We start from the raw sequence: 11606 nt of genomic DNA on the forward strand, positions 1-11606 counted from the left end.
GTGGAAAACCTGTATTCAAGCATTCCGTTAGTAAGTTAGATGTTGAAGACTAAATTTTAAAGAAGTTAATACAGTTAGTGCTTGGGTTGCCTCTCGAGAAGCGCTTATTTATAGTCTAAGCTCGACTTAACTTTCTGTTGAATGATCCTTGTGGTTTGAGGAGTTTATACTTCTCATTCCTACTATTAATCTCATCAAAATAAGGTTTTAAATGGGTGTTATTTACTTTAAAAGTGCCGAACTTGGGATGACTCACCTCGACCATACCGAATGGGAAAATGCTGAGTACTGTAGGAGGGACTTCTTCATTCGATATGGTAGCGACAATGTGGGGATATGTGGCATCTAATAAGACTCTATCTCCAACCTTAAGTTGATTTGGAAAGGGATTAAGCTTGTTCTGTCGTAGATTCGGTTTGCCAGGTGTTCTCGGTTTATGCGTCCACTATTCATCTAACTCCCCAATTTGTAGCCTTCGATCTTCATGAATGGGTCCTCTGCTATTGCTTGAAAATGGTTCATGTACTTCTTTCAGACTCATTTCCTTCAAAGAAGGTTGCACCATATTGTTAGTTTTAGTAGAATGGTTTAGACAATCACCTTCAATTTCCATTGTGTTGCCAGAATTGCGAGCTTGAAGGGTGATTGTTTCGTCTGCCACACAAAGTGTGATTTCACCTGTGCCAACATCAATAATTGTTTTAGCAGTTGCTAAAAAGGGCCTTCCTAGAATTAAAGGAGTGTTGCTTCCTCCTCTATGTCTAGAACAATGAAGTCAATGGGAAATATAAATTTATCAATTTTAACTAGCACATCTTCAATAATACCCCTAAAAAATCTTATAGTTTTATCTGTTAATTGAATGCTCATCCTAGTCTGTTTGGGTTTCCCAAGACCTAATTGTTTAAACATTTTGTAGGGCATGACGTTAATACTGGCCCCCAAATCAGCTAATGCATTATTAACATCTAAACTACCAATTAAATAGGGAATCATAAAACTCCCTGGATCTTTTAGTTTCTTGGGTAGTTTATTTTGGAGAATAGTTGAGCATGCTACGTTTAGCTCTACATGCAACGCCTCGTCCAACTCCTACTTATTTGCTAAAAACTCCATTAAAAATTTCATTGCATTTGGCGTCTGCGATAGAGCTTCAATAAACGGTGAGTTAATGTGTACTTTTTTTAAGAGTTTGAGGAATTTACCAAATTATTTATCTGAGCAGTCTTTCCTTGTCGTGTTGGGGTGTGGCGCATGAGGTTTATATTCGACATTACCTAATTTGTTTTTATTATAACTTACCTCACCTTGACCTTTGCTTACCACAGTTTCTTACCTTAGTTCTTGCTCAGGCTCAACGACTCCTTCGTCATCTTGAATATTAATTGCGTTGAGCTGTTCCCTTGGGTTAGGTTTGGTATTACTTGGCAAACTACCTTGTGGTCGTTCGGAGATTAGTTTGGAAAGCTGGCCTATCTGAGTTTCGAGCCCTTGGATCGACACTTGTTGATTTTTAAGTGCTGTCTTGGTGTTCTAGAAATGAGTTTCCGACACCGATATAAACTTTGAGAGCATCTCTTCAAGGTTCGGCTTCTTTTCCTGTTGGTAGGGTGGTTGTTTGTAGCCCGGAGGTGGTTGTGCTCTTTGATTTCCTTGACTGACCCACGAGAAATTAGGGTGGTTCCTCCAACCTACATCGTAAGTGTTACTATATGGATTGTTTTGAGGTCGAGGATTATTACCCATATAATTTAATTGCTCGTTATCCATGTTATGGCCAAAAGGTTGGTATTCCGAATGGCTTGCTCCACCTCCACTTGCTTCGCACTGCATTACTGGGTGAACCTGTGAAGAACTAAGAAAACCATCAATTTTCTTATTCAAGAGTTCTACCTGATTAGAGAGCATGGTGACTGAATCGACGTTATAAACGCCAACTGTTTTTGTTGGATTTGTCCTCATGACTTGCCACTGATACTTATTCAGTGACATCTCCTCTATAAACTCGTAGGCATCTTCAGGTGTTTTATTATTGATGGTTCCGCCAGCAGCTGCGTCAACCATTTGTCGAGTTGAAGGATTCAAGCCATTATAGAACGTTTGAACCTATAGCCAAAGCGGTGACCCATGGTGATGGCACCTTCTCAAAAGGTCCTTGTATCTCTCCCATGCATCGCAGAGTGTTTCTAAATCCATCTGCACAAAAGAAGAGATATCATTACGTAATTTAGCCACTTTAGCCGGCGGAAAATATTTTAATAGAAATTTTTCGGTCATTTGATCCCAAGTAGTGATTGACCCTCGTGGTAATGAGTTCAACCACTTTTAGCTTTGTTTCTAAATGAAAAAGGGAATAACCGAAGACAAATGGCATCATCAGAAACACCATTAATTTTAAATGTATCGCATAGTTCTAAGAAGTTTGCTAAGTGAGCGTTGGGATCCTCATCCTGCAAACCATCAAACTGAACAAATTGCTGTATCATTTGAATAGTGTTAGGTTTTAGTTCAAAAGTATTTGCAGCTACAGCAGGTCTAATTATGCTCGATTCAGTTCCTGTTAAAGAAGGTTTAGCATAATCATACATAGTGCGTGGAGCAAGATTTTGATTAACCACAATTGTAGGAGGTAGCTGATTGTCTTGGTTTTCAGCCATCTCTGCGGTTGGGGTTTGAGTATCATTCCCTTGCTCGTTCTCTGTGTATCTTAAGCTTCGCCTTATTTCTCTTTGGTTTCTGCGAAATGTGCAATCAATTTCTTCATCAAAAAGTAGTGGTCCTGACAGGTTTCTTCTAGTCATAAACTATAAAAACCTAACAAGAGAAGGAAAAAATAAGTAATAATAATTAAATTAAATTAAATTGCAAAAAAATGGCTAAAGTAATAAAAATTGAGTGTTCCTAATATCTTAGTTCCCAGGCAACGGTGCCAAAAACTTGATCGCGTGATTTCGTGATAGGTTTTAAATATTTATAATTAATCGTTCTTGAAACTAACTATTATCGCGATGTAGGCAAGTGTACCTATCGAACAATAGTATAGTTTTAGCAAGACCGGATTGTCGAACCCAAAGGAACTAAAAGTACTAATAATGACTATCTTTTTATTATCTAGCCTAAGAATAAAGAGGTTTTTGTTTTAACTAACTAATTATCTAAACTAAGAATTCATAGAGAATAGAATTGGGGAATTTCTTTTGGGAAAATCGATTAAATTAAGACAATACGTAAGGAAAAATCCACCTAGACTGTACTTGTTATTCTGGCTCCGAATCGGATGATTCATTCATTTAACTTGTTCCGTAGAGATCCCTAAGCTGTGTTATTATCCCTATTCAAGACTAATAATGTCTAATACCTAGATTGAATAATTGAGACCTTTCTCTAATTAACACCCTAGGGTTGCATTAACTCGATCTATGGATCCCCTTATTAGGTTTCACCCTAATCCGGCAAAATCTTGTCACCCTTTGTCTAGGCGCGCAAACAACTGCACTTAATTATGACAAATGAACTTTTAGACAGGGTCTATTCCGCCTCTGAATAAGAGCTTATCTTGAATCAGTATCCTAGGATATCAAAACAAGAATTAAGAACACATAATTAAGAACAATTAAATATTTATCATACAATTTAGAAAATAATAACAAGATTCGTCTTAGGTTTCATTCCCCTTAGGTATTTAGGGGTTTTAGTTCATAACTAAATAAGAAAACATCTCAGAATAATAAAGAATACAAAACATAAAGAAAACCCAAAACTCCTGAAGGAGAAATTGAGGAGAGATCTTCAGTCTTGATGGTGAATCCGACTTCTGAGATGGATCAATCGGCTTCCTTAGAGTAATTCCTTACTCCCTATTCTGTGCCTCCCTTTTCTTCCTCCTCTAGGGTGTATTTATAGGCTTTGGAATGCTTAAAAGCCCTCAAAATTATCCTTTTCTGAATTGGACTCAACTTGGGCTCGGCAGGGACTCGCCTATGTAACACGCCCATGTGCGATTACTTCAGGCCGTACTCGAGCCTGCCAAATTGACACGGCCGTGTGGTCTGCCCGTGTGAGGAGGTCCAGGCCGTGTTGATTTCGTACTTTGGCCCATTTTCTCCGGTTTTAGCCTATTTCTCGTTCCTTTCGCTCTCCTATGCTCTCCTAAGTATAAAACATGAAACTAAAGCATTAGGAGCATCAAATTCACCAACTCTAATAGGAAATCATTCATAAAATGCGTTAAACATGGGGAAAAATATGTATAAATTACGGTTTATCACTCAACTTTGTCCCAGGAATAAACTAGAATATCATCAATGAAAAAAATCACAAATTTTTCTAGATACAACCAATATATTTTGTTCGTCAAATCCATAAACACAATAGGCGCATTCATAATGTTGTTACAATAAAGTCAAGAACTAATCCGAGACTTTCGTTTTCCCTCGATTCAAGTCCGGTTGCTTCTTTTCTTAACCTAAATAGTAATTTAACTCAATTAAATAGTTCAATAGCTTTAAATAATTAATTCAAAATTATAATCCATTTTAATGTGAAATTAAAAAATTGCCCTTAATGTTTTAACTTTTGTGCAATTTAGTCCCTAAACCCGAAACTTGCAATTTCACCATTTTTAAAGGAAAAACCTATTAGTCGAATTTCCTAGGGTTCTATAGTAGCCCAAAATTTCCACCATTTCACAATTTTACCATTGAATTTTACTATTTTCTCAAATAGGCCCTTAACATTAAAATCATTAAAAATCACTTAAGAAAATATGGTTTTTTAACAACCAAGCTTAATAATCTATCAATTAAATTCACTAACACTACAAACTCATTCATGGAAAGTCCCTAAAATTTTAATAGTTTTACAACCTCTGAGCTAGCCAGATTAAGATAATATGAGCTAAAAAACGTAAAAATAATTAAAAACAAGCGTCAAACACATACCATGCATGAGAGCTAAGTTTGGCCGAAGCTTTCCAACCCTCTAATGGTGATTTCGGCGAAGAAAACTTATGGGGAAGAAGATGATGACTTAATTCTTTTGTTAAAGTTTATTATTTTACGTAATTACCAATTTACCCTTATGACTATTAACTTAACAATTAATAAAACATGTCCAGTATTGTCCACTAACCACCTATATGGTTTATTTACCATATAAGTCTATTAGTTACATTATCATTGTAACACCCTAGCCTGTATCCGTCGCCAAATTAGGATTGCGGAGCATTACTAGAAGTTTTCATATCACAATGAACAAATATTCAACATATTCAAATAATAACATAAATCATAGAAAATTTATGTAAACTCAAAAATATAGTCTCTTATACGAACCCTCAAGGCCCAAAAACTCACCTTTAAGCCAAATCGGGATTAATCGAAAACATATAGAATTTTTCAGAAAAAGACACAAATTTTCAAACTGCAGGGGTCACACAGCCGTATGGCCAGGCCGTGTGACTCACGTCCGTGTCTCAGGCCTTGTGGGCATTCGAAATAGGGACACGCAGCCGTGTCCCAGCCTGTGTCCGTGCCCACGCAACTCTCTGACTTGGGTCACATGACCAAGCCAAACGCCCGTATGCCAAGCCCTATACCCATCAAAATAGCCTCACATGCCCGTGTGTTAGGCTGTGTAACTGCCTGACTCGCAACACTTTGTAAGCTACAGGGGACATATGGCTGAGACACACACCCGTGTCTTTGGCCGTGTGGACGATAAATAGGCCATTTCCAAGCCATCTCTCACCCAAAGCCTAGTTACTTACACCAACCATATGCACCTATTTTCCTGCATTCAAGATACACCTAAAACATGTATAAACATGCTAGAACATCATCGTACTTAGTCATACAACCAATATGCCTTAAAGGCACCTCAAACACAATAGTCAAATTTGATTAAACATTTGCTAAATTTAGCCATAAATCAATCGAACAATTGAACAACTTATATAATACATTTACCATAATGTTCACATACCATTTTCATACTCATAACCACAAATATGACCATTAACACAACTCAATCAATACCTTCGCAACTTGGCCATATGCCAACCACAACCAAAGCTACCAAAACTAGCCATTTAACAACTCAATGCACTATCTTATTCCATACCAAACCAACATTTATTAGCATACCTTTATGGTCATTATTTCAACTACCATCATTTAAGTACTTAAACACCAAAGTAACAACCATTAAAATACCATATATACATGAAAGCATAACAACTAATTCATCACTTAAAATAACATGTTTACAAGCCAAACATAATGGCGAATTGCATCAACAAAGACACCTATACATGTTCATATTTAACCAATTATCACTTAACTTTGTTTTCATCCCAAAACATGACATAATTGATACATAACAACCATACCAATTTTGGTCATTTCAAATTATAAACCAATTTGACCATATTAACCCCACCCAACAAACTATCAATAGTTCCTTAAGTACCTCAAATCCAAGGCAACATTTCATGCTATGAACATCAACTAAAATGACATATATATATATCAAACTCATCAATTAAACATTAGACATAGTCCACCGATACATGCCATTATAACCATAACCAAAGCATTTAAAATCTACCAATAAAATCAATGGATAGTGTGATGGATCTCCGACTAGCTTCCAACCCGATCGAGCTTCCAAAAATCTGAAAAGTAAGAAAAAGAACACCATATAAGCAATGAATGCTTAGTAAGCTCGTATAAACCATAAGCATAATATTACATTTCAATGATGAACATTATAGGTTAAATCTAAACATATATTAATGCCTCAAGATTTACCAAACCATAATTATCAACTCGTAAGAGAGTAAATTCATTTATGTCACATATATTTATAATTCATAACATGAAAGGATTTTATGGGACGTAATGTATAACCATTAACCTTTCTATAAAATTATACACCTCAATTTACTTACTTTCCTTTCCATTCCCAATACTTATCATAAGCCTCAACAACATTTTTAATTCTCAATTCAGTGTATTTACTCATAATATCAATAGATTCATTCAAATCATAAGCAATTTACTATCATAAGAATACATCATTTATCGCATTAAACCTTTTTATAACATCATAATACATCACAATTACGTACTTACAGTATCATTCCCTTTTCTTACCTATTTCATATGAATAGTGCAAGCATAATCATAAACATCAATCATATCCACAATTTTGGCATAAGCCTAAGCATCCACACTAAACATGTTAGCATACATGGTATAAATCATAGGCAAAAATAACATATATAGCCATTGATCTCCACTTGAACCATTAGAGACTGTCACCTATCTCAACTTTCATAATTTCTATGTATCAACAAATCAAGGATATTCATATAGTTTCATGTTTTAATTCATATCATTTTCTTTACCACTTCATTTTCATAACACATAAGACATAAACGTTGCATCACTTAAATCATACTTTTCATAATCATGAATGTTCTTACTTGAATCATCGATACATCATACCTTTCTATAATTGTCGTAGTGAAATCAATCAGAACTCTTACTAGTTTATCCCTTTTCATGCCCGTTGAACCACTTAGAATAATATCGAATACATGAAAAAGCTCACACAAAGTGTGCTAAACATATATTCGTAGCTCACACGCTCTGTAAAATGGGTATGCTCACACAAGTTGTCGATCGGAATGTAAGCTACACGATGCTGCTCACACAAGCTATCGAGTATCCGCAACTAATGCCAGAAATCAGCCACTGGTAGGACATTCAAGACCAACGGCCGAAATATGGTAACCCTAATGACATGTCATTTGTATCTTATATATTCCTAATGTTCAAACGGGGCTCGATAATCGTCGAACACCGTTGAATTTTCATTGTTTCTTTACTTGATAAATTGTATAATAACATATATATTGATTCAATCAACATAGAATCACATACTAACATTCAATTAATCAGCATTATACAAAATTCATTTCATATGAACTAACCTGGCTAAATTGCAAAAATGTCAAAGTACAGGGGCATTTTGGTAATTTTCTATTCTTCTCGATTTTCCACCTGATCTTAATCTAAATTAATAATTTCATTAAATCTATTAATTTAGACAGAAAAACAATGTATTTATGCAATTTAGTTATTTTTATATTTTTACAAAATTGCCACTAAAATTTTATTTTTTATTCAATTTAGTCCCTGAGCCCAAAACATGCAAATTAACCATTTTTACCCAAAATTTATCCTAGCCGAATACTTGTGGCATCCAGTACAGCCCATTTATGCAACAATTTCAAAAAAAATCCTTATATTTTTATTATTTTAATAATTTAGTCCCTAATCGATAAATTCATCAAAAATCACTTAATAAAATACTTTTAAATAACAACTTATATCTCAAATTCATCATTTAAAATCTAAAATCACAAGGTTCATCAATGGAAACATTCAAAATCTTTAACAACTTCAAAATCATAGGTATGGGCTAACTAGACCTAGTTGCAATCATTTTGAAAACATAAAAATTATTAAAAATGGATAAGTATATCACCTACATGCAACATTTGAAGGTTGGTCGAATGCTCCTTACTCAAAAAATGGAGCTCTCACAAGCAAAAATAAGTTTTTGCTTTTCTTTTTTTTAATTAATTTATTACTTATTAACCTTTTTAATTCATTATTTCATAATATAATAACATATAAAACTTTAAAATTAAAAGAAAATAAATCAACCACCGTCCCACTATTTTAAGTATGGCTAAATTACTCAATAAGGCCATCTAACTATAATTCTTTAATCAATTAACACCTTTAAACTAATAGCGATTGACTTTTTCAACTTTTACGATTTAGTCCTTTTCGCTTAATTAACTATCGAAACGCTAAAATTTTTCAACGAAACTTTAATAACACCTTAATGACACTCTGTAAATATTTATAAAAAATATTTAAGTCTCGATTTATAGAAACGAGGTCTCGATGCCTCATTTTCTAAAACCACTTAAACTTAATTAATCATTCGAACAACATAAATTATCAAATCGAAAAACTTCTTAAAATCGTATTTGACTCATAAATATTAAATAATAAAATTTATAAACTTACTCATCAGATTTGGTGGCCCCAAAGTCACTGTTTCCGACACCACTAAAAAACGAGTTGTTACAATCATAGCGTTTAACCAATAGATACCAACCTTAGCATCTTTTAAGATTTAGTCATTTTTACTTAATTAACTATTTAAACATTAAAATTTCTTAACCAAATTTTAATACGACCCTAATATTAACCTATAAACAATAAATAAATAATAAAATATTGACTGACTTGTCAGAATCGTGGTCCCAAAATCACAGTTTCCACTACCACTGAAAATGGGTTGTTACTGTGGTAGTTAATAGAGTCGTTAGGGATGTGAAAAGCAAAGCATTTAATACACCTGCAACATCGAGTATTGCTATCAGATAAAAAGGTATTAATAATTTTTGTAATAAATGCTAAATTTTGTAACTGTCGGGGTTTAACTATCGATACTTTATGAAAAGGTATCAATACTGTATCAATACTATGTAGGTTTTGTGAAAAACAAAATATCATTTTTGTATCGCTTTTCCAAAAGGTATCGATACTTTTTGGCCTAGAGCAATTCTAGCTTGTTTGAAATGTATTTTGACTTGATAAAATGATAAAGGACTTTCTTACATAGTCAAAATCATTTTAACTTGATTTAAAATTGTTATAAAAATTTTCTAAGATTTCAAAATAGATATTCAAGATTTTATCTCTTAGATTTCAAATTGAAAAATCATTATGTCAATTTTGTTCAATTTTAACTTTTATTCAAAAACATTTCAATTTGTTATATCAAAATATTTTACCATATAAAGCTTGGTTTAACAAATATAAATATACTTTTGGATCAAAATTGATTCCAAAAGGAAAAACAACTAAGTTATTGAAAAGCCAAAAGACAATTAATAATCTCCTACTCCTAAATTATTAGGATTTTTTAGTGCATTTAGGACGGCTTAATTACATTAAACTCCTAATATCTTATCTATAGAAGTGTCAGCAACCCAAACTAGGTCTTCATATAAAGTGATTGGTGGACGAAAATAGCCCCAGTATACTTCGGCAGAAAGTCAACCTATGTCATGCCACACCATGTCTATGGCGCAACACAACATGCAAATCATGCCTTGTGCTATTCGTTTTGTGCTTTGACGTCCCAGGAAGCTTATGCATCACTCATTCCTTGCTTCCACGTCAATTGGGCCTTTATATTTTCATCCTACACACTCAATTGAACATATTAGCACAACCTAACGCTCGTGTCGGCCTATTGGGTCACAACACTTATAAAATGTGTTAAAAAAACACTTGTTTTACTAATATTCTATCTTAAGTTCTAAATACCAAAAACGTAATATAAAATCCTAAATTGCATATAAAACAAGCTCCTTAGTTGCAAAATTGACCCGAATTAACTATTACATTTGACGGCAAGTCAATTACCAACAAATAATACCAAGGCAATAGTACGATTTTTGTAGAAAAACATATTTGCACGGTTTGGAACTCCAAGATCACTAATTAGTGATGAAGGGTCACATTTTTGCAGTAAATAATTGAAGGCAGCATTAGCCAAATACAGTGTCAAGCACCGCATTACCACAATATATCATCCACAAGCTAATGGACAAGCCAAAGTAACAAACCAAAAAGTGAAACAAATCATATAAAAGATGAAAAACTTGAATTGTAAGGACGGTAGTACACATCTAGATGATGCCTTATGGGCTTATCGAACAACTTATAAAACCCCATTGAGAACGTCGCCTTACAAGTTGGAATACGGGAAGATTTGACATTTACCAATTGAGCTCGATAAAAAGGCATATTGGGCCGTCAAAGAACTCAATTTGGATCTGAACTTAGCTAAGGAAGCATGGTTGTTCCAGTTAAACGAGCTACAAGAGTTCAGATACTTAGCATACGAAAATGCTAAGTTATACAAAGAAAAAGATAAACTAAGGCACGACGCTATAATCAAGAAAAATCATTCCAACTGGAACAACAGGTATTGCTTTTGAATTCAAGACTCAGACTATTTCCAAGGAAATTACGCTCATGATAGACCAGACTATTCACAGTAAATTAACTCCTCATGGCATTGTCGAACTCATTACCAAGGATGGCCAAACATTTATGGTAAACGGACAACAAAATTGAAACGATATTTTGGAGGCAACTTTGAAACAACCGTGGCAAAACAAACATTGGAATGTCGAAGACTGGCAGAAATAAATGAAAACTCGTGGAAACTGGAAGAGCATTGAAGATGGGTACTGGATGAGTCTAGTAACCCCATGTAAACACAGATCATAAACCTCTTACTTTTATGTACATATTGTAAACTAAATCATGTTTTAAAGTGTTAAGATTGTTGTTTTCTTAGTATTCACGAAATTAAAAGGTATTAGGAGAAAAAATACGAAGCTAGAAGTGTTCAAATACGAATACGGACACATAGGAAACTCCAACAAGACCTGAAAGAGTGGATCTAGGCAGGTTACAACGCCTGTTGTAAGACAGGTCCCCTTG

The 11606-nt window shown here is 34.1% G+C and overlaps 1 non-coding gene across 1 annotated transcript; it reads left to right on the forward strand.

The window, feature by feature from the left end:
* The first annotated feature begins 2122 nt into the window (after positions 1–2122).
* LOC121225201 (small nucleolar RNA R71) lies at positions 2123–2229 on the forward strand. The gene has a single exon (XR_005923119.1). It is a non-coding gene; the product is annotated as a small nucleolar RNA R71 (small nucleolar RNA).
* Positions 2230–11606: the final 9377 nt, after the last annotated feature.

The sequence above is a fragment of the Gossypium hirsutum genome, chromosome A03 (genome assembly GCF_007990345.1).
Source record: "Gossypium hirsutum isolate 1008001.06 chromosome A03, Gossypium_hirsutum_v2.1, whole genome shotgun sequence".
Lineage (NCBI taxonomy): Eukaryota > Viridiplantae > Streptophyta > Magnoliopsida > Malvales > Malvaceae > Gossypium > Gossypium hirsutum.